This window comes from Lolium perenne, chromosome 5 (assembly GCF_019359855.2).
Source record: "Lolium perenne isolate Kyuss_39 chromosome 5, Kyuss_2.0, whole genome shotgun sequence".
Classification (NCBI taxonomy): Eukaryota; Viridiplantae; Streptophyta; class Magnoliopsida; order Poales; family Poaceae; genus Lolium; species Lolium perenne.
The window spans coordinates 245,354,542-245,377,176 of NC_067248.2; positions in this window are offsets into that span (position 1 = coordinate 245,354,542).

Genomic DNA, 22,635 nt, shown 5'->3' on the forward strand with positions numbered 1-22,635 from the left:
GGTTCTCCAGACCGTCTCTTAGCGGTGGCAATGGCGACCATGACAGGAACCCCGCTGCGCCCTCTATGCGTTGGGCTCATGGTCTGGTAGCACGCTGCTCACGCCTGGGCGCGTCCATATTGCCGCTGGGCCGCTCACAAGTTGATTGAGTAGATCTCCTGCAAAATCCGACGCCTGCGAGATGTGCCAGATTGGTTCAATTTGCGCCCTGAAGAGGAGCTCGGATCGGCTGTAGCAGCGAAGGAGCTCACCGGAGATGGGAGAGATGAGTCAGATAGCTCGAGGGGGCGAAGTCCACAGCGAGCTTCTCTCATGGACGTGGGCAGGTGGTGCGGCTAATGCTGTCGCGTCGTAGGACAGGGCGGAGCAGTACCGCATGGTCGCATTTGTTTCTCAAAAAAAAAATCGATCAAAATCGCTGCCTCTCTCCGTCGGACGTGACTCCCTACTGCTGGCCAGTGCACCCTATCCGCTTTTGACAGGAGAGCCATATTGAAGGGTAGATCAAACCTAGGTGGATGGCCGGCCACTGCTGCCCTGCGCCTGTTCAACATGTATAGCTCCGTGTCCCTGAGCATACATTAGGGATTATCTGAAGATATTCAGGCTGCTAGCTAGGCCAAAGATAATGGTGCATGAATTGGTGCTTTATAAACACTTCCTTTGCAGCTGAAAGCAACGTCCAGGTATGGCATCTTGCTTTCTGCGTTATACAGCCATACAGGCCAATCTTGTGAATTCATTGCATGTCTTTTTGGCAGCTATTGTGAGGCGTTCCGTACTTTACATTGCTTCCTGTGAGGGAAAATGAGACCACCTACACAAAATTGAAGCATCCAAGATAGGGTATCGACCAATATAATAAAATCGGCGGTGGTGATGGACAAGCATTGATATAAGACTAGCATATCATCCACACTTTATTAATAGGTTATATAGCTAGCGTACAACTCTATTAATTACAAACTCTTTCCATCGTTTGGTCTGTCCGTCGTTTTAATCTGTCCATCCCGGAACTTTCAACTTCGTCAGTTGCAGCGTAGAGAAAATAATGAGCCGGCCTATGTGCTGAGTCCAGGTTGAACCCGCTCCGCGCTCCTCAAACTAACCATCGTAGTGCAGGTCAGACACGGCAGCCGAGTCCGGCTCAAACAGGATCGATACAATGTGCTTAAGAAAACACCCCTCGATTCACTTGGTCGTCACCCCTGATGGATCCAACACCCCGCCGGCGTCTAGCCATGTCCAGCGACAATGAGTGCAACACTGTCGGCGAGGACGTCTTCAGGCTGCTCGAAGAGGCCGGCCGCACTACCTAGCTAGCGACAGCGACTACTACGACGAGACGAGGACGAGAAGGGACTAGAGCCAGACGAGGACATTGTCTGGCTACTCAAGGAGGCCACGCCACCGGCAGATTGCCCGGCCAGCGACAACGACAAGTACGACGAGACGAGGACGATGACGATGAGGGATTGGAGATGGGTAATGACGTCGTCATCCTACTCGAGAAGGCCACGTTGCCGACGGCTCGTCTGGCTAGCGACAACGAGTACTACGATGAGATGAAGATGAGTAGGATTGCAGCAGGACGAGTATGACGTCGGGCTACTCGACGAGGCCACGCCGGCTGGTCACCATGGCAAGTGAGAACGGAAAATCATGCATCCGTGAAAGAAAGGTACGACAATATACTGATGAACAAATAATGAGCCATTGTTAAAAAAATATCTTTGAAATTTGACATATTGGTTTCAGTAAAATCAACCTGTAGCAACACACATATAACGTCGAAGGTTTGTTCAAGCGTTCTAGGAGTATTTTTTTCTCCCGGTGCAAGGCACGGGCACTTTTGCTAGTAATATTAAAATATGCTAAGAAAAAATAAACCAACAATATTTTCAAGTAATACGTCATAGAAAGGTGTACCATTTTTATATAAGAAGTGGCCAAGCGGCAATAGCTGTAGGCTTACAACATACAGAGAGATTACATGAAAATCTCATAACACCAAGCATCCCAGGCTGCAACTCTAAGCAACTACTCCCTACCATCACCTATCAATGGCTTGTCGGCCCCTTCACTAGTGCGTCTCCATAGGATTATCTCCCTATACACCTTGTCCACTACCTTTGTCGTCATCGGTGCTTTTTTCCTCGAACACCACAACATTCTTGTGCCGTCAAATGCTTCATAGGCCCAAGATGGTCAGTATCAGCCCAACATAGCGTCGATCACAACTCCACACGTTGGTGTTGGTCCAAGATGGTCAACATCAATCTAATGTCCACGGTCGGCATCCACTCCAAGATTCTCTGCTCCAATAAAATAAAGTAACATGCATCCCTGGTAGGGGTGGAAATTGGTAGCGGATAATCTGTATTATCCGACATTTTTATTCACGAAATTTAAAATGAAAGCGGTAATATCTGAATGAGTACGTTCATGGAAATGGATATGGTAAATGTCTGAATCTGTTTTACGAAAACAAATACAAATGCGGTACTGAATTTAAAAAATTGTGGATATGAAAATGGATATATCCGTATTCGAAGAAGATTATGTTAGACAATTTTAGTAATTCGACCCTAATATACCAATTAACTAACCTAGAGAAACTAACAAATCGGTCAAATGATCTTCTATGTGATTGAACATGATAATACTATGCATTATATTAGTATATTTATGTTTATACCATTCAACAGTTGGCTCATTACAAGACATGCGTATATTATTTTCTTATATCCATATCCACTCTTAATTAAGAAAACATTCAATTCATATTTGAATTTGAATAACATTGGCTCCAAATTTGTATTCAGCAATATTTGTATCCACATTTGTATTCGTTTTTTTAATATGAAAATTGATATGGAATAGTCACTATCCGATCCGCATCCGATCAGTTCCACCCCTACTCACAGCCGCCCGATCAGTTCCACCTCTACTCACAGCCGCATCGCAGTGCAACAGGAGATGCTTCAGAGTGTCCGGCTCCTAGTCGCATAAGGGCATCTCCAGCGGCGCGACGTAAACGGACGCTGAGCGACCGTTTGTGTCCGCCGTGACCGAAAATGCGTCGTGCACCACCTCCAGCGGCGCGACGCAAAGTGACCGGGCCGTCCGCAGAGACGCAAACCTGGCCCAAATATGCGGCAGGTTTGCGTCTCGGCGGACGCTGCGCGGACGCGCAAAGTGTCCGCTCGGTCCTCGCACGGGCCCGCCTGGCAGCGGCACAACAGCTTCGTCTTCGGCCATTACTTCCGGGCGGCGCGCTGCAGCCTTCGCAGGGCCGCGTTAATGGCGTGCCTCGGCTTCCGCGAGCGTGCGCAGCTAGTAGACGTTGCACTGGCAGGCCATTGAAGGCGATATGGCGTCGGAGCCTTTTAAATGGACGCTGCCGGCGTCCATTTCGACGACCAAACCATTGCCAAATCCCACAGTATCCACCCTACCGACGCCATGGAAAAGAAATGCTGGCCGTTCCGCAAGACGAAGAACGACCAGGAGGCAAGCGGCTCGCGTTCCGGCAAGAAGGCAAGGGTCGGCCAGTACGTCCGAATTGAGCTCGCGCGGCAGCTATGGGAGGAAAACCGGCCTGTGCCATGGCCGGACGCGAACTTGCCGGGAGGGGGCTGGTACCTGAACTCGCGGCGCGTGCCGATCCCCCCCGTGCCGCGCGAGGGCCGAGAGCGGCGGGACGAGGTGCGCCGCCGCCGAGCGATCTTGCCGCCGGATCTGCGGGAGGATGAGGCGTACGCGCTGAACTCCTACAACTGGATTTCATTCGGGACGTGGGAGTTCGACGCGCGCCGCCGCGCTGGCTACCTCGGCGACGTCGATTTCTTCGAACGAGAGATCGCCGCAGAAGAAGAAGAGAACGACGAGGAGGACGTGGACGACGAGGAGGACGCGGACGAGGACGTCGACATGGTCGACTACGACCACGACGACGGCGGGCCGGCGTGGGATCCGGAGACCCAGCCGCCGGACCTTTCCGAGGATGAGGCCATTGCCATGGCACTGGCCAACAGCGCGCAGGACGAGCTCAACGAGCTCGCTTTGTGGGACGGGCTCGCAATCTAGCTGCGGGAGTCAGCGCTCGCGCAGGGGAGGCCGGCGACTCCTCCGGCTACGCCGACGCGTTCCAACGACCGCGCTCCGCCTGCTGCTCCGGCGTGGGATCCCTGGCCACAACCTCCTGCCCATGCGGCGGTACCTCCTCCACCGCCGGCGTACGAGCTTCCATGCCCGACGCCGGAGTTCATTAACCTCGTCAGCGACGACGACCAGTAGGCAGCAGCAACTTTTAGGCTTTTTTATGTAAATTATGGTTGCATGAATGAAAAAAAAAATTATGCGTCGCGCCGCTGGAGCCACCCCCGACGCAAACGGATGCCCGGACGATTTCGACCATTTCGGCCGACGCAAACGGACACGACGCGTCCGTTTCGACGTCCGAAATGCGTCGCGCCGCTGGAGATGCCCTAAGGGAATGGTCAACATGCTGCCTCAAAGTTGCTGTTCCAGACTCCAGAGGCCATGTAGGCTCGGACTCCAACTGGAAGGAGAGTTGATGCCTCGCAGACTACCTGAACAAATTTAGCAAGAGGCGGGATCTTCAGTGAAAAAGCATGGTCCTGCCATCGAAAGAGAGAGATGCATGTGCTGCGACTAGCCTTTCTTTGTCAGAGGAAAAATTGTTGCTTCCGTTGGAGGAAAAAAATCAACACTAATGCTTAAACCTAGATGAAGAGATGCTTTTTACCATGGGGAAATAGGTTGTGGTTTCTTCGACCCGGAGGATTGGAACCTGGCAACGCGCGAGGTCGAAATCGCCATCGTCTGTTGGTGCCGCGAGATTAGGAACTAATATAGCGCCTGGTGAATACGCCCCTGACTTTCATTTCTGCCTGTCACATACTCACCTTTATACACGGACCTGCGTGTAGGATACTAGACGAGCAGTTATCAACATTTATTTGCCTGGTGGAGAGTAGATAGGCGCTAGCTGTACCATGCCACTTAATTGCCCGCGCCGGTGTGCACTCGCTTGACCACCAGCTCCCCACCAGCGGCGCGGATTCTCTACCCTGCAAGAAGCAAGGCAGAGGTACAGTACCCTGACCTGACAATCTTGATCCTTGGATCGAAAATGAAAGGCAGAGATTGATACAAACACTGTAGCGACGAAAACACTGTAGCGACGACACTGTAGCGACGACACTGTTCATTGGTCCCTGTAGCGACTGACCTGAATCGTCAGATTCGAATCCAACGGCCGAAAAATGATGGCAGGGCAGAGGTACTGTAGCTCTCTGCCCTGCAAGAAGCAAGTCAGAGAATCCGGAGCGCCCCACCAGCACCCAGCCATGTACTGTAGATCTTCCCCTACCTCGAGCAAGAGAGTTCCATATTTAATGCAAAATATTAAATACATATTTTTCATTTTGTACTGGTTCACAAAAATCATTTTGTACTAATGGCTATCCCCATTATAACAGTAATAATGCATTATTTTTTAGTGTATGGAAAGATTTGTTGGCAGCTACGATAATTAAAAAATGACGGAGATGGTCAAAATGATTAGGTTGAAACACAAAATCTTAAACACACTTTTTCTATAAAATGGTGCAAAAGGTTAATAAAATTAGTTTGGACTAACAAAAATGATGATTTATGTACTAATGGTGCTAATGGTTCCCTGTTATAACAATGTGATTTTGTACTAATTCAAATCAAGTATTTTGTACAAATGGTTCCATGTTATAACAATAACAGCAGCACAATTAGCACCTTACACATGTAAACAAGAGATTGTGAAATGACATCATTTTTCGAGATCGAAGCATTCCAGCATTCAAAAGAAGTTAGACTAATTATAACTCCAAAAAGTTAAACTAAGACCAACTGAAAATGAAAGTAGTCAAAAAAATGTTGCTAATCTACAGATAAATGAATATGTGCTGCTTCTTCACAATGAGATGCATTGATTTTCAGAGTTCGTAAAACACTTGCTAAGTTGCTGCTAGCTAATTAGATGCAAACAGAAGCCACAAATCCAAGCATGAGAATGTTACACGCAAACCGTAAGCCACAATCCACAACTCTGCATTGTTTCCATCAAATACTTCATAATTTTCAATTACAATCCATAGTGGCTTTACAATGGATATTTCAGAACTATCCAGAAAAATAGATGAATTCAAGTTCACGAAATCAAACGGAAAGGATTTAAGAAAGCAACAAGAAGGAACCACAACCAGAATCAATTCCATATTTTCAACCTCACCTAACAAAATAATCCCCAAATCCAACAAACTATTTTGTGGATCAGACGAGATTCGGAACAAGAAAGAAACTGAATCCCAAATCAAGTTGCTTCCTCGTTGGTTGACGGGCTGCAGCTCACCTTGACGTTCGCTGCGTCCCGCCGAAAGCCCCCGCCACCCGAGCTCGAGGTCGAGGTCGCGCGTGCTGGTGAGCTCGAGGGCGCGCGGCGTCTTCCTCCGGTGGCTCTCGTCGATGAGGCCGATGCTCAGCGCCGTCGACCTCGCCTCATCCATCTTGCCTTCACGCTGCGAGCACTCCGGCCGGCAGATCGTCTTGCCTTCACGCCGCTGGAGCGTCGCGACTTTTCTGGATCAAGATGCGGGGATAGTGGAGAGAAATGACACGGCAAGGATGGGTGGCCCTGTGTCTAGTTATTATGCGGTCAAGTGGGCTCCATCTATTAATATACTGATGGAAATACATAATGTATACAGATGGAAATACGTACGTAGACAAACACGTGCCGCTCTCTCTTTGGATGAGTTTTCATCCTCGCGCGTTGCCAGGTTTCATTCGGGTTTTTCGGTGGTTTCTTCCATTATTTGTACTTTAAGGGGCAAGTTCTTGGTGGTCTAGAACTATGGATAGGCTTGCTCGACGAGAGCTACCGCAAAAATAATATTAAAACAAATATTTTTGCATAAAAAATATTTACTCTTAATCGTCCAATAAATGCGAGCGCTTGGATTGAAAAAACATAACCCGGTGAAGTATGAATTGTGTTCGTATCGATCAACGGCGTACAGCGTCTCACCTGGTGTCGGGGGGAAAACCCCGGGTAGGGCAATGGACGCGGAGCAGCTGGCTAAGGTCGGCCGGCTCGCGGCAAACGCCGGCTGAAGAGCAGCCGGCTAAGGTCGGCCGGCTCGCGGCAAACGCCGGCTGAGGAGCAGCCGGCTGGAGCCGTGGCCGGCTGACCAAGGAGTCGGCTGGCTCTAAGTCCTAGTCGGCCTGGCTACGGCCCTCAACGCTGTGGCTGGGCCGGCTTCTACAAGCCATATCCGACTGGGGTTTACGCTCTAGACCGACTCCCGGCTGGCGAGTCTTGCAGGAGAAGGAACTGGGTAGGTGGTCCGGGTTCAAAGGTCCACGCTGACCTCATCTCCCGCAAAGCGCGGGGCACTGTAGAGCAACAGTGCCACGCGGCGGACAGGCCATCATGGCATACGCCGATCCGTACCGGTTACAGGGCATGATGGCGACATGGATGCTTCCTCTCCATGCCGCTGACTGGCAGACGGATGGGACGGGCCACTACGCCTCAACGGCTCCGTGACATCAACGCCTCGGGAAGGAGCGGAAGCCGGAGCCGGCCAAGCCGGCCAATAGACTATAGGGACTTCTATGTAAAGTGCCAGTGCCTATATAAGCTGGGCTACCCCCCTCGTGCGGGGGACGATCGATCACTTCTCATTCATTCTAGTATTAGCGCTGCCCTGTGAGAGAGACCTTCGTCTACCTTAGCCTCTCAGGAGCAGCCAGATACAGCTCTAGGAGCACCATTGTACTGTGATATCATCATATACACACATAGCAGGAGTAGAGGTGTTACCTCCATCGGAGGGCCTCGAACCTGGGTACGTCGCCGTGTCGCTCGTGCCCATACCCGCATCCGGATACCGCCGTGAGTCCGCTAGGAACCACCTCGATTAGCCACCCTATGGCATATGCCGTGACGATACCACGACATTTGGCGCCCACCGTGGGGCCTTCAGCGTCCGCGGCCGGTGTCTTCATCCGGACGGGCCTCACCATCACCACTGGCGAGCGGGTCGCTTCAGGCTTGATCTGGAGATTCGGCTCCCTCGACTGCATCAGCGACAACGCTGGCTGCTTCGCCGACCGGCCATTCCCTGCCGGCGGCAACATCATCAGCTTCGGCGGCTTCGACGTCTACGTCGCCACCGTCGCACCACCGCGCTACCCGCGCCAGATCCTGCGCTGCGCAAGCCCTCCTCCTGGAGCCGGCGCCAGCCTCATCACCGCCAGCCCCTGCATCATGCACGAGGTTATGGCAACCGGCGACGAGCTGCCCACCAAGTCCGCGCGCATCCGTGGCCCGGAGCTGGAGCGTCACCTCGCGGCCGGTGCGTCCGGCTCGGGCGCAAAGGCACCGCCACCACCGTCCCGGCTGGAGGAAGTCCGGACGAAGTTGAGCACCCCGCTCACGCCTGGCGGCGACCCCGCCACCATCGAGGTGGATTTGGAGGCGCACCGCCAGTTCCTCCTCAACCAAACAGAAGAACTGGCTGCTGCTAAGCGCCAGATGGAGATCACCCAGCGCGAGTACAACCGCGCCCACGGCCTCACTCCAGGCGGCGACGGTCCCAGCCGAGCCGGCCAGATCCGCCGCAGGGGCCGCGACCTTGGCGCTGAGATCGACCGTGACGGCGCTCCCTCGCCGGCTCCGTCAGAGGAGCAACCCGTCTACAACACCCCCGACAAGAACATGCGCGCGGCACAAGCCGCCGCAGAAGAGCTGAACCGCCTTGAAGGCGAAGAGTTACGCCGCCAGACCAAGCGGGTGACTGAGCTGCTCAACGCAGCCACCAGGCAGGTGGCTGACGCCAGGTATGTCAATGCCCCCAGAGCTTCTCACGCTCGTGGCGCTGCAGGCAACGACAGGGAAGGCGCCAGGGACTCGGCCGAGTCCGCCTCCCCAGCACCAAGCTGGCACCGTGACTCCCGGGCCACACACGCGAGCTCGAGCCGGCCGAGCCACCAGCCGAGCGGCAGCAGCCGCAGCCGGCCTCCTCCAAGCCGGAACCAGGGGCAAGAATCCGAGCCCCGCCGCCAGCACCGGCCGGCTCCAGAAGCAAGCGGCGCACGCCAGCCGGCACGCTCCCGGCTGGGCCCGCGCATCGAGCCAACCGATGCCAGAGAACGCCTCGACCGGCTGGTCGAATCCCGCATCGCGGAAGAAGAAGCGCCAGCCGGCCCAAAGTGCTTCGGGCCGCGCATCATCAACGAGCCCATGATCGACGGCTTCCAACTCCCGCGCGACACCCCCAAGTACGACGGCACGGCCAAGCCGGAGGACTGGCTGCTGGACTACTCCACCGCAGTCGGCATCGCCAAAGGCAACAAGCGCTGGGCTGTGCGCTACTCCCCACTCATGCTGCTCGGCTCCGCCCGCACATGGCTCAACAACCTGCCAGCCGGCAGCATAAACGGCTGGCTGGACTTTGAAGCTGCCTTCATCAGCAACTTCACCGGCACTTACCGCCGGCCGGGTCGGCCCCAACAGCTGGAGATGTGCAAGCAGGGCCCGGACGAGACGGATCGCGCGTACCAGACGCGCTGGTGCGAGATGCGCAACTCCTGCGAGGGCGTGCACGAGATCCAGGCCGTCAGCTTCTTCATGGGAGGCTGTCGGCCCAACACCATGCTGTGGCACAAGCTACGCCGCAGCGACCCCCAGTCGATGGCCGCCTTGATGGCCATCGCCGACAAGTACGCGCTTGCTGAGGAAGCCGGCAAGCCTCCGGCTGAAATTTTGCCGGCCCCCGCCAGGCGGGACAACAACAACAAGCCGGCCGAGGGCGGCTCGCACGGCAGCCGGCGGGACAACTACCGCGGCAAGCGGCACAGCGACCAGCCGGACCGCCGGTACGGCTCCACCCAAGTGGCGGCCGTGTCGGACCATGCGGCGGCTGGCGGAAGCCGACGCCAGAAGCAAGACCGGCCCTGGAAGCCGAAGTACACCTTCGAGCAGATGCTCGACTCGCCGTGCAAGTACCACAGCGGCAAGAACCCCTCCAACCACACCACCCGCGACTGCCACTTCATGAAGCGGCTGACAAGCGGTGAACCTCTCCCGCCCCCACCCCCGCCTCCACCAGCCGGCGGGCCGGGTGGCCAAGCCGGCGCAGAGAACGCCAACCTCGAGCACCACGAGGCTAACCAAGTGCACCATGGCGGCCGATACTTGGCCCAGGACGCCACCTACATCATCTTCACCTCTGAGCCCGAGGACAAGACGAGCCAGCAGAGCCGTTCCCTCGAGGTCAACGCGGTCATACCGCTGGTCCCCCAGTACCTAAACTGGTCAGAGCAGGCCATCACTTTTGATCGCCGCGACACACCGGCTGTCCTGCCAAAGCCGGGCAGCTACGCCATGGTCCTCGACCCCACCATCGGCACAACCCGGCGCAGCGTGCGCTTCTCGCACGTCCTCATCGACGGGGGCAGCAGCATCAACATCCTCTACCGCGACACCGCCCGCAAGCTGGGCATCCAGGAGGCCGAGTTGCGCCCCACCCCCACCGTCTTCCATGGCATCGTGCCAGGCCACTGCTGCCAGCCGATCGGCCGGATCACGCTGGAGGTGATGTTTGGGAAGCCGGACCACTTCCGCACTGAGAGAATCGAGTTCGAGGTGGTAGACCTCGTGAGTCCCTACCACGCGCTCCTGGGCAGGCCGGCCCTGACCAAGTTCATGGCGGTGCCCCACTATGGGTACCTGAAGATGAAGCTGCCTGGCCCTAAAGGGGTCATCACCATAGCCGGCGACTACCGCCGCTCCATGGACTGCGCCACGCAGAGCTCCAAGATGGCCCAAACGCTGGTCATCGCCACTGAGAAGCAGCTCATCCACGACGCCGTCGCCCTGGCCAAGGCCGCGCAGGCGGACATGCCGGCTGTAGGCAACCCGGCTGGGACGACTCACTTCCAGCCGGCCGACAACACCAAGAAGATCCTGCTCGACCCGGCGCAGCCGGACAAATACGTCACCATCGGTGCCGGCTTGAGCAGCAAATAGGAAAGCGAGCTCACCAGCTTCCTCCGTGAGAATCGGGACATCTTCGCATGGTCTCCAAGGGACATGCCGGGTGTACCAAGGGAGTTGGCTGAGCACCACCTCCACGTCAGGCCTGAAGCCAAGCCGGTGAAGCAGCCTCTCAGGCGCTTCGCCGAAGAACGAAGGAAGGCCATCGGTGAAGAAATCGCCCGGCTCCTAGCTGCCAGCTTCATCATGGAAGTGCTGCACCCGGAATGGTTGGCGAACCCGGTCCTAGTTTTGAAGAAGAACGGCTCCTGGCGCATGTGTATCGACTACACCAGCCTCAACAAGGCGTGCCCGAAGGATCCCTTCCCCCTGCCGCGCATAGATCAAGTTATAGACTCGACTGCCGGCTGTGAACTGTTGTCTTTCCTAGATGCCTATTCAGGCTACCACCAGATTCCTTTGAATCCGGCTGATCAAATAAAGACTTCATTCATTACCCCGTATGGGGCTTACTGCTACACGACTATGCCATTCGGCTTGAAAAATGCAGGCGCCACCTACCAAAGGTGCATGCAAAAGTGTTTGCAGGATCAAATCGGCAGAAATGTCCATGCATATGTGGATGATGTCGTTGTAAAAACCAAGGAGATGCCCACCCTCCTTGATGATCTGAGAGAAACCTTCACCAATCTGCGAAGATTCCGGATGAAGCTCAACCCGGCCAAGTGCACGTTCGGCGTGCCAGCCGGCCAACTCCTGGGCTACCTCGTCTCTCAGCGAGGAATCGAAGCCAACCCGGAGAAGATCAGTGCCATTGAGAAGATGGAGCTGCCGCAGTGCCTCAAGGACGTCCAGAAGTTCACCGGATGCCTGGCCTCCTAGAGCCGCTTCGTCAGCCGGCTGGGGGAGAAGGCACTGCCCCTGTACCAGCTGCTGAAGAAATCGGACAAATTCGTCTGGTCACCGCAGGTGGATGAAGCCTTCCGTGACTTGAAGCGCGTGCTTTCGACCGCGCCCATCCTCGCATCGCCGGCTTCAATGGAGCCGATGCTGTTATACATCGCTGCCACCAATCGTGTGGTTAGCGTTGTCCTGGTAGTGGAACGCAAAGAAGCCGGCAAGGAGCAGTCGGTCCAGCGCCCAGTCTACTATCTCAGCGAAGTGCTGTCCTAGTCGAAGCAAAACTACCCCCACTACCAGAAGGTCACCTACGGCGTATACATGGCGGCCAAGAAGCTCAAGCACTACTTCCAGGAGCACCCCATCAAGGTGGTAGCCACGGCACCCTTGGCGGAAATCATCGGCAGCAAAGACGCCAATGGCCGGGTTGCCAAGTGGGCCCTGGAGCTAGCCGCCCACACCATCATTTACGAGCCACGCACGGCCAGCAAGTCGCAGATCCTCGCGGACTTCTTCGTCGACTGGGCCGAGATGCAATACCTGCCGCCGGTGCCCGATTCCACACACTGGAAGCTGCACTTCGACGGCTCAAAGATGCGAAACGGCTTGGGAGCCGGCATCGTCGTCACCTCTCCCAAAGAAGATCGGCTGGACTACGTCCTGCAGATCCACTTCGCCGCATCCAACAATGTAGCGGAGTACGAGGCGCTCATCCATGGGCTGAAGCTGGCCAAGGAGATAGGCGTGCGTCGCATTCTCTGCTTCGGCGACTCCGACTTGGTCATACAACAAGCATCTGGCGACTGGGACGCGAAGGACGCCAACATGGCCTCGTACCGCTTCCACGTCCAGCAGCTGTCCGGCTTCTTTGATGGCTGCGAGTTCCATCATGTGCCGCGAGCAAACAACGAGGCGTCAGGCGGCTGGCGCGCTATCCAAAATAGGCTCAACCCGGCAAGCAATTCCGCCGGGGGTTGCCTTGGCGCATCTGCGGAAGCCATCCATCATACCGTCACCGGACTCGGATTCCATATTCGTGCCGGCTGACCCGGGGGCTTCTCAGCCGAACCCGGGGGCTTCATCGCCCAAGTCGGGGGCTCATCAGCCAAACCCGCCGGCTCCACAGCCGAACCCGGGGGCTTCTCAGCCCAACCTGGGGGCTTCTCAGCCAAACTCGGGGGCTTCTCAGCCGAACCCGCCGGCTCCACAGCCGAACCCGGCGACCACGCAGTCGAATCCGGAAGCTCCGAAGATGGAGGCCTCGGTGGTCAGCGTGTTTGAAGTAAAATGCGTACCATCATGGGCACAAGAATTCCTCTCCTACCTCACCGATGGTGTGCTGCCCCATGACAGGGTCCAAGCCAGGCAGATTGAGAGAAGGGCCAAGGCCTATACAATCATCAACCACGAGCTGTACAAACGCAGCGTAAGTGGGCTGCTCCAGCGGTGCGTCGAGCCGGCTGAAGGGATTGAACTCCTACGGGAAATCCACCAGGGAGAGTGCGGCCATCACGCCTCCTCCAGAGCCATAGTGGCCAAAGCCTTCCGGCACGGTTTTTACTGGCCGACTGCGCTCAGAGACGCAGAAGAACTGGTGAAGAAGTGCAACAGTTGCCAACGCTTTGCCAAGCAGAATCACACGCCGGCTTCCGCCTTGAAGACCATCCCCATTACCTGGCCGTTTGCCGTATGGGGCTTGGATATGGTGGGCCCATTCAAGACAGCCCGAGGCGGCATGACACATCTCTTGGTGATGATTGATAAATTCACTAAGTGGATCGAGGCCAAGCCAATCAAGAAGCTGGACGGCTCCACAGCCGTCACATTCCTCAAGGAAATAATCGTGAGATACGGCTACCCCCATAGCATCATCACCGACAACGGCAGCAACTTCGCCGAAGGCATTTTCAAACGCTATTGCGGGGAGATGGGGATCCGAATGGACCTATCATCCGTGGCGCATCCGGAGTCAAACGGCCAAGTGGAAAAGGCAAACGGCCTGATCCTAGCCGGCATCCGGCCCCGGCTGGTGGAGCCGCTTGAGCGCTCAGCCGGCTGCTGGATTGAAGAGCTGCCCAGCGTGCTGTGGAGCCTGCGCACAACGCCAAACCGCTCAGTCCGCTTCACACCCTTCTTCCTCGTATACGGGGCCGAAGCCGTCCTGCCAACTGACATCGAGCACGACGCGCCAAGGATCAAGCTATACACAGAAGCTGAAGCCAAAGAAGCTCGTGAAGATGGAGTCGACCTGGTTGAAGAAGTCCGGCTGATGGCCGAATCCAGGTCCACCGTATACCAGTAAAGCCTCCGTCGCTATCACAGCCGGAAGGTCAAGTCCTTAGCATTCCGAGAAGGAGACCTAGTGCTCCGGCTGATCCAACGGACAGCCGGACAGCATAAACTGTCATCCCCATGGGAGGGTCCCTTCATCGTGAGCAAGGCAGTAGGCAATGATTCCTACTATCTCATAGATGCCCAAGAGGCTAAGAAAAACAAGGCGAGCAAAACCGACGAGGAGACAAAACGTCCCTGGAATGTCAGGTTGCTTCGACCATTTTACACTTGAGAGCAGGAATGTATGTATCCCTTGTACTCCCTTTTGTAAGCTATGAAAAAGCAAGCGCTAAGAGCGCCGATTTCGGCAAGTTTTTCGCGTACTCTACTGTTTTCGCCAATTGGCTAACACCCTCTCACGCGACCGGCTCAGTAACGTGATCCGGTTTCCGACAGCCGGCTTCCGACCAGCTACAGACCGCAACCCGGCTGTCCGGCTGGCGGGAGCAAGTGCCTAGGGAGCCGGCACGCGAAAGACAGCTAAGGGAAAGAGTGAAAGCGAATTGATTCTTGCACAACTTTTCATAAGTGTTGGATTGCCGAATTCGGCTCGTTCGACTGAAATACTATCGGCCTCACCCAGCGGCCCGCTCTTGATCCGGCGACGGACCGCAAGTCGGACGTACGATCGGCAAGGGCAAAGCCAAAGAGTGGGGCGGATGGGAAAAAGCGAACAAGTTGAAAGAAAGCAAGCCGGCACACAAATGATTAACAAACACATTAAAGTGTACCATAACGAAAGGATAATAACATTGTCTTACATATGCACCCGGCATCCCGGGGATTTAACGAATTTGTCTTGTCAAAAGCAACATGATTAAACAGATACATTTAAGCACCGGCTGGATCAGGACCAGCCGGGGGAGCATCGGCGTTGCCGGCTGCCGGGTCCGCCTCAGGCGCATCCGCATCATCCTCCGCCTCCTCCTCCTCCTCGTCAGAAGGTGGGTTCGGATCCTCGATGAAGATGCGCTTGTCGACGAAGTCGGCGATTGCGCAGGCGCGGGCAAGCCGGGCGGTTTTGTTCTCCGCCGAGAGACCTTCCTCCACATCAGCCCTCCGGCACTCCAGCTGGTCAAGATTGACCTCGTCGTACCAAGAGAGCATGAAGGAGAGGGCCATATCAGCTCCGACACGTGCGGCCGACTCCTTCCAGTCGAGGAAGCGGTCGGGAGCCGTCTCCAGCCACTTGATGAGATTGGAGAGGTCTTGCGGCAGCGTCTCCGTCGGCCACAGCAGCCGGATCAGCTCCTCCGCCGCCTTCCAGAGCTCCCAGCCGAGCTTGGTGATTGGCTCCACGCGGGCGGCCATGGACGCCAGATAGTCATCCATGGTGAAGAAGGCAGAGCTCTGCTCCCCAGTGGCCTGCCGGCGTTCCTCCCGCGCCTTGCCAACGGCCGCTAGTGCCGCCTCCTGCGCCTCAGGGAAAGCCGCTGCAAAGAAGAAACACATCAGAAACCCAAGAAGCCGGAAAAAGGCAGAAAAACGCAAATTTTCAAAGTAAGACTGGCGGCAGCCGGCATGAACCGACTGCCCCCAGCCTGAAGATGGAGATTGTCGAAGTTTAAAAGACTGGCGGCAGCCGGCATGAACCGATTGCCCCCAGCCTGAAGATGGAGATATCGAAAGAAATCAGTTACTGCCACCGGCTGCCAACCTAAGCCGGCAGCCGATGGCCGAAAGCCGGCAAAGGGAAAGGAAAGAGAAATAAGACTCACCCGCCAAGCCGCGGTCCAGCGCACTAATCTCATCCACCCACCGCTTGGCGGTGGTCGACAGCTCCTTGGACTTGGAGTTCACCTCTTCGCGAAGCGCAAGTCGCTGCCGTTCCTCCTCCTCCAGCCGCTTGCTCAGGCCCTCCAGCTTCTCCTCCCCGTCCTTCTTGAGGGTGGCCAGCTCCTTGAGGTGGTTGGCCTCAAGCTTGCGCAGCCGTGTCAGCTCCCCGTCAGCCACCTTCAGCTTGGCAGCAGCAGCCCGGCCCGCTTCCTCGCTCTCGGCGCATTGGGCGCGGGCGGCCCGAAGGTCCGACTCCAGCTGTGGGACCCGGGCAGCCTCAGCTGCAAATCGACAAGAAAAGTCGTCAGCCATATGAAATCAAAGAAAAAGAAGCTAAGTCAAAGGAAGAAAACCTTACCCTTGGCAACCTCCAGCTTGCGAGCCAAGCCGGCTCGCTCAATCTTGGCCTTGTGGTAGCTGGTCACCACTTTGTTGTACAAGACGGTGCGTCGCTCCGCAACCACCTGAAAGAAACGATCAGATGTTAGACGAAACCCGGACCGGCTCCAAGCAGCCGGCCCATGCCTCGGAGGGCTACCAGGATAACAGTAAACTTGCAGAAAATAAGAAGACACCTACCTTGTCAGCATCCTCCAGCGTTGCCAGCTGGGCAATGGTCTCGGCGGCCTTGGCCTTAAGACTGGCCCGGTAGCCGGAGAAGAGCATCTTCATGGGCGCCGCGCCAGGCTGCCCCTCCCGGCTGATCACCTCGCAGGAATCCGCCTGGTGCCACGCCTTCTCCATGGTGCCAGCCGAGCCAAGGCTGGAGTCGGAGGCGGACGGCACATGCAGCAGCCGGGCCCCCTTGGCCACATGGAGGCCCTCAGACGGGTCCGACGGGCCCCTCCTCCTCATCAACGCCCGGGAGTCGGCGTCCTTCGGGCGCGCTGGCTCCTCCCTTGCCGGTTCCTTCCCGGCCGGCTCCTCCCTCGACGGCTCCGAAGTCAGAGGCGGCACGGTCGAAGCAGTCGGACCGGTGGGGGCTGCCTTCTCCGGCGTCGGATGCGTTCCCTCCGGCAGCGCAGCCCCGCCGGCTCCAGCTTCAGGCGGCGCAGCCCCGCTGGCCCCAGCTCCTGTGTCAGGCGGCGCAGCCCCGCCGGCCCCAGCTCCGGTCGCTGGCGGCGCACCCCTGCCGGCCCCGGCCGCAGGCCCCAACAGCAGAGCGCGGCGCGGAAACATTTCATCCAAAGTGGGCCGGTGGACCGGCTCACCCTGGGCACCGCGGCCAGGCGCCGCAAAAGAAGGTGCAGCTGAAGATGTGCCCGCAGGCAGCACGATCACAACGGGCGGCGCGCGCATCGACGACTGCGGGGTCGACTCCCTCCTCTGCCGCGAGAGCGTTGGCTCAGCACGGGGAGGCGGCCGAGAGCCGCCGCCCTGGGTAAACTTGATGGCAGCCCTAGTCGAACAAACAAGAAAAGATAAATACAAAGAGAGAGGAAAGAAAAGGAATCAAACAATGAAGAAAAAGGACTCACCCGGCTGCCTCTGGAACCTTCTTGGGCTCCACCCGGCGCTGCTTCTTGGCCCTAGCCTCCAGCTTGGCCGTGGACCCGCCGCCGGCTCGCTTCCTCCCCTTGGGCGCAGAAGTCGCCGAGGCGCCAGGCGGCCTCGAGCGCAGGGGTACCGCGGGGATAGGCCCCGTACCAGACTCCGCCGGCTCCTCCGGCTCCGGCTCGTGCTCCGGTGAAGGCGGCGAGTTGTGCTCCCCCTGGCCGCCTTGGTCCGGCACCACCGGCAGATCATCGTTGCCGGCTTGGTCGCCGACCTGGTCAGCCGGATCAATATGATCCGGCGTCCAGATCTTCAGCGTCAGGTCGCCATCCTCAATACCTTGGCGGTTGAAAAGCTGAAAGCAAAACAAGGTAAATATCAAGTCGGCCACGCAGCCGCAAGCCGGAAGTCGACCAAAACACCAAACTTACCAATTCAGGCGGCGATGCACGGTCGTAAGGCGGCAGCCCCCAATCCCAGTTCTCAGGCATGTTGGCCTTGGTAATGTTGTTCACCCGGCGGGCAACCTGGGCCTTGGTGAGCTCCAGCTTCGACGTCCGGGTCGGATCCAGCCGGCCGGACATATGCCCGATCTTGTGGACACGCCTCTGAAGCGGCAGCACCCGGCGCGCGGTATAAGCACAGAGGAGGTCCTCGGCACTCAGCCGGCCCCCCGTGACGCACTCTCCCAAGAAATCCCACAGCTGATTCACCTCCGCGTCCGGGTCCGCCGTCCTGGGGTTGTGGCCCCAGTTGAGCCGGCCGACTGGCGGAACCGGGTTGTATTCCGGCAGGTTGAGCCGGTCGAAGGCTGGGTTCTCGTTCCGCACATAGAAAAACGACATTTGCCAGTTCTTCACAGAATCCACAGTCGGGGTCCGCGGGAAGGACGTACCCGTGCGAGGATATATGGAGGCGGCGCCGCAGGTCCTCAGATGGCCTTCGGTCGTCTGCGCCTTGATGTAGAAGAGCCGGCTCCAGAACTCCACATCCGGCCACAAGCCGGCGTAGCCTTCCATGAAAGCCACGTAGCAGCTGAGAAGGACAAAGGCGTTGGCCGGCAGGTGGTGAGGCTGCAAGCCGAAGAAGTCGAGGAAGCGGCGGAAGAAGTTTGAAGCCGGCAGGCCCAACCCACGGTCGAGGTGCGCTCCGAAGACCACACGCTCGCCGGGTTCCGGCCTGGGCTCCATCTCGTCGCCGGGCGCCCTCGTGATCACCCCCGCCGGAATCCGGTGGAGACGCGCGAGCCGCTCGATGTCATCCTCCCGCATGTAGGAGCCCCTCCAAGAGCCGCTCGGCTGGGCCATTGACGAAGAGGAGGAAGAAGAAGACCAAGAAAGGCGGAATGGCGAGGAAGAACCGCTCCTCGCCGGGGGAGAATGCGGCGGCGACGAACGTACCGTCGAAATGCGGGGCCCCGTGGCGCCGGCTCGATGCGCGGACGGCTGCGAAGAGGCCAAGTTGTGTGGCCGCGCTCGGTCGCCGGAGTTCGGCAGGAGGTTACTGAAGAAGAAGTGGTGGCGTGCGACGGAGCGCTCGAGCGAAGAAAGGAGAGAGCTTGAGCGAGAGGACGAAGAGCGCGAGGAAGAAGAAGGGCGCCTCGGTATCGCTCCCCGGGGCATTTATAGCCGCCTGACGCGCCAGTTGCACGGCCACGTGGCGATCGTGGGCCACGTCCGGGATTTACTGCGCCTTAACTTCCCCCCACGATGGCAACAGTTACCGGAAACGGACGCGCCACTTCCTCCACGGCCGCACCGGATCCGGAGGAAACACCGATGTGACCATACGTAACGGCAACAGGAGCCAGCCGTCAGAACGGTCAAGTCGGGCGCAGGGCCCGAGGCGGTGGAAACACCGGCGCACCCAAGCCGGAGCCGGACATTAAAGTCCGTTCGGCCCCAAACTCTCTCAGCAAGGCGGAGACATCGTCAACACTTGTGAAAAATGCGAAAGTCGCAGAAGCAAAAATAGCGTTCGGCTGACGGCAGCCGGACAAAGCAAGCCGGATAAGGGCGCAGCCGGCCGAATGAAAATTCTCAGTCGGCCCCTTCAAGTGCCGCTGAAACACATTCGAAAAATAAAGCCAGGGAAATCTGCCTAGGTCCCTCTTAAACGCAGGACCTTGCCAGCTTCGGGGGCTAGTGTCGGGGGAAAACCCCGGGTAGGGCAATGGACGCGGAGCAGCCGGCTAAGGTCGGCCGGCTCGCGGCAAACGCCGGCTGAGGAGCAGCCGGCTGGAGCCGTGGCCGACTGACCAAGGAATCGGCTGGCTCTAAGTCCTAGTCGGCCTGGCTACGGCCCTCAACGCTGTGGCTGGGCCGGCTTCTACAAGCCATATCCGACTGGGGTTTACGCCCTAGACCGACTCCCGGCTGGCGAGTCTTGCAGGAGAAGGAACTGGGTAGGTGGTCCGGGTTCAAAGGTCCACGCTGACCTCATCTCCCGCAAAGCGCGGGGCACTGTAGAGCAACAGTGCCACGCGGCGGACAGGCCATCATGGCATACGCCGATCCGTACCGGTTACAGAGCATGATGGCGACAGGGACGCTTCCTCTCCATGCCGCTGACTGGCAGACGGATGGGACGGGCCACTACGCCTCAACGGCTCCGTGACGTCAACGCCTCGGGAAGGAGCGGAAGCCGGAGCCGGCCAAGCCGGCCAATAGACTATAGGGACTTTTATGTAAAGTGCCAGTGCCTATGTAAGCTGGGCTACCCCCCTCGTGCGGGGGACGATCGATCACTTCTCATTCATTCTAGTCTTAGCGCTGCCCTGTGAGAGAGACCTTCGTCTACCTTAGCCTCTCAGGAGCAGCCGGATACAGCTCTAGGAGCACCATTGTATTGTGATATCATCATATACACACATAGCAGGAGTAGAGGTGTTACCTCCATCGGAGGGCCTCGAACCTGGGTACGTCGCCGTGTTGCTCGTGCCCATACCCGCATCCGGATACCGCCGTGAGTCCACTAGGAACCACCTCGATTAGCCACCCTATGGCATATGCCGTGACGATACCACGACACCTGGTAGGCAGAAGGGACCGCGCGCGCTAGCACTACGGTCAGGTGCCACAATTGTCGGCACTTTTGTAATATGCTCCATTGGTACTCTTTGCCATCACTTTTTTTACCTATGCCACTAATAGCCACCTCTAACGACACTGTTCAAAAAGTGTCGGCAATTCTGATGAATACCGGCATTTTATCGAAGTGTCGCCAGTAGGTTTTTTGGCATTTTTTGGAAAGTGCTGGCAATGCCTAGTATTACAGACAGTTTTCCGGACTGCCCGTTATAATTTGATCATTACATGCATATAACTAATTAAGTACCGGCACTTCCTTTTGTTGGCATTTTTTTGAAAGTGCCGGCAATACGATTGTTTGCCGGTATTTTACCAGAATTCCGGTATTCAACTATTGAGGCACTTTGCCACATAGTGCCTTAAATTGTAAAATTTCCGGCACATTTCAGAAAGCATGATAAATTAACGCTCCAGATTTACTTAGCTATACAATAAGGCCACATATTACTTAACTACATATTACGGTCCATATAAAAAGTCCAAAGATAACAAATAACTTAGCAATGCGTATTTAGCAGTCCATAGATAACTTAGCAGTCCACATATTACTTAACTAGCTATTACACAGTCCACATAGCACTAACAGTCCAGTGCAGTGATACATTTCTACTAGTTTAGGATAGTTCAACACATACTACTCTGACGACTCAGAGAACTTAGACATGTCAGATGTCTCGGATGATTCGGATGAATCATAGTATTCAGCAATCTTATATGGATCATCAGACCGATCTTACCTTTCCTTCTAATATAGAAATCAAACATCCGAATTGAATTTCCGTCAAAGGGAGTGGTGTTTTGGAACATGGGAGCATATGCTCTCACTATTTTGAAATTCATATTATACATATTTTGAATTTTAAAATATTGGAAAGAAAAATTCTCACGTACATCTTCACGTGGTACACGCATACAAAATTGTTTCATAAAAAATGGACTCGTCATGTGACCTCTGTAAAAATGACAAAACTAAGTGCTAAAAATAATGCTTTTACAAGATAAATTTTCTCTTTTTTACATAGACCACAAAAAATATTGATTTTTCGTGAAACTTGACGAATGCTCATATATTATGTAGATGTACATTTAGAATTTTTTTTCAAAAATTTTCGACAACTCAAAATATAATTTTTTGGTATAGGGAGCATACGCACCCGGGAGCTTCCGTCAAACATACACATATATAGCTCCTTCTTTGATGTCATAGATCTTCATAGCATCTGACCATCCACTTGTAATGGTTGCCTTCTTTGTGTTTCCCTCTCCCATCTTCATCCTAACATCAAAGCATGCATTGTTTTCTGTGTACTCAAGAGAAACTGTAATAGCATTGTCAAGGTACTTTTTAAGATACATATATATGAACTTCTTTCCAATATCCTGTCAAGCATGCAATGCTTCCAATTAGTTACAAGTCAATAGTAACCTGGTATGTACTTAAGAAAGGTAGGTGTCGCGACCCCGGAGGTCGGGGCTAGACAAACCCAGACATCACATCTGGCATAAGACTAACCTAGATCTGTAGGGCCTACAGGGTGAGAATCCGTAACACAACAGTGACTCTACGACTGAAAGCAGAAATATTACAACTCTTAACAGAGTTAAGATCCAAATTTATTACACGCAGAGGTCACTGACCATAATTCAACAAGCAACGGAAAGCAAATTATGTTATTCTAGATAACAAGACTGCAAAGGGCCTAAGAGGCCATAACATAAGGCGACGTTCTATCCCATAAGTCTCAGGCTGCCGCCTGGGAACTCCGAACTACTCGTCGACGTCAAGTTAGAAACCACCATCTGTTGGAAGTACTTCATCTAAAACAAAGCATGCAAGCCTGAGTACAGGGACTCACCAAGACTTAGTACTACATGTTAGAAAGCAGGTATGTAAGGCTTTATGTGGAGCTTATTTTACAGAAAGCCAGTTTTTCTTTGTAAACAGTGAAGGAGATATGCCCTAGAGGCAATAATAAA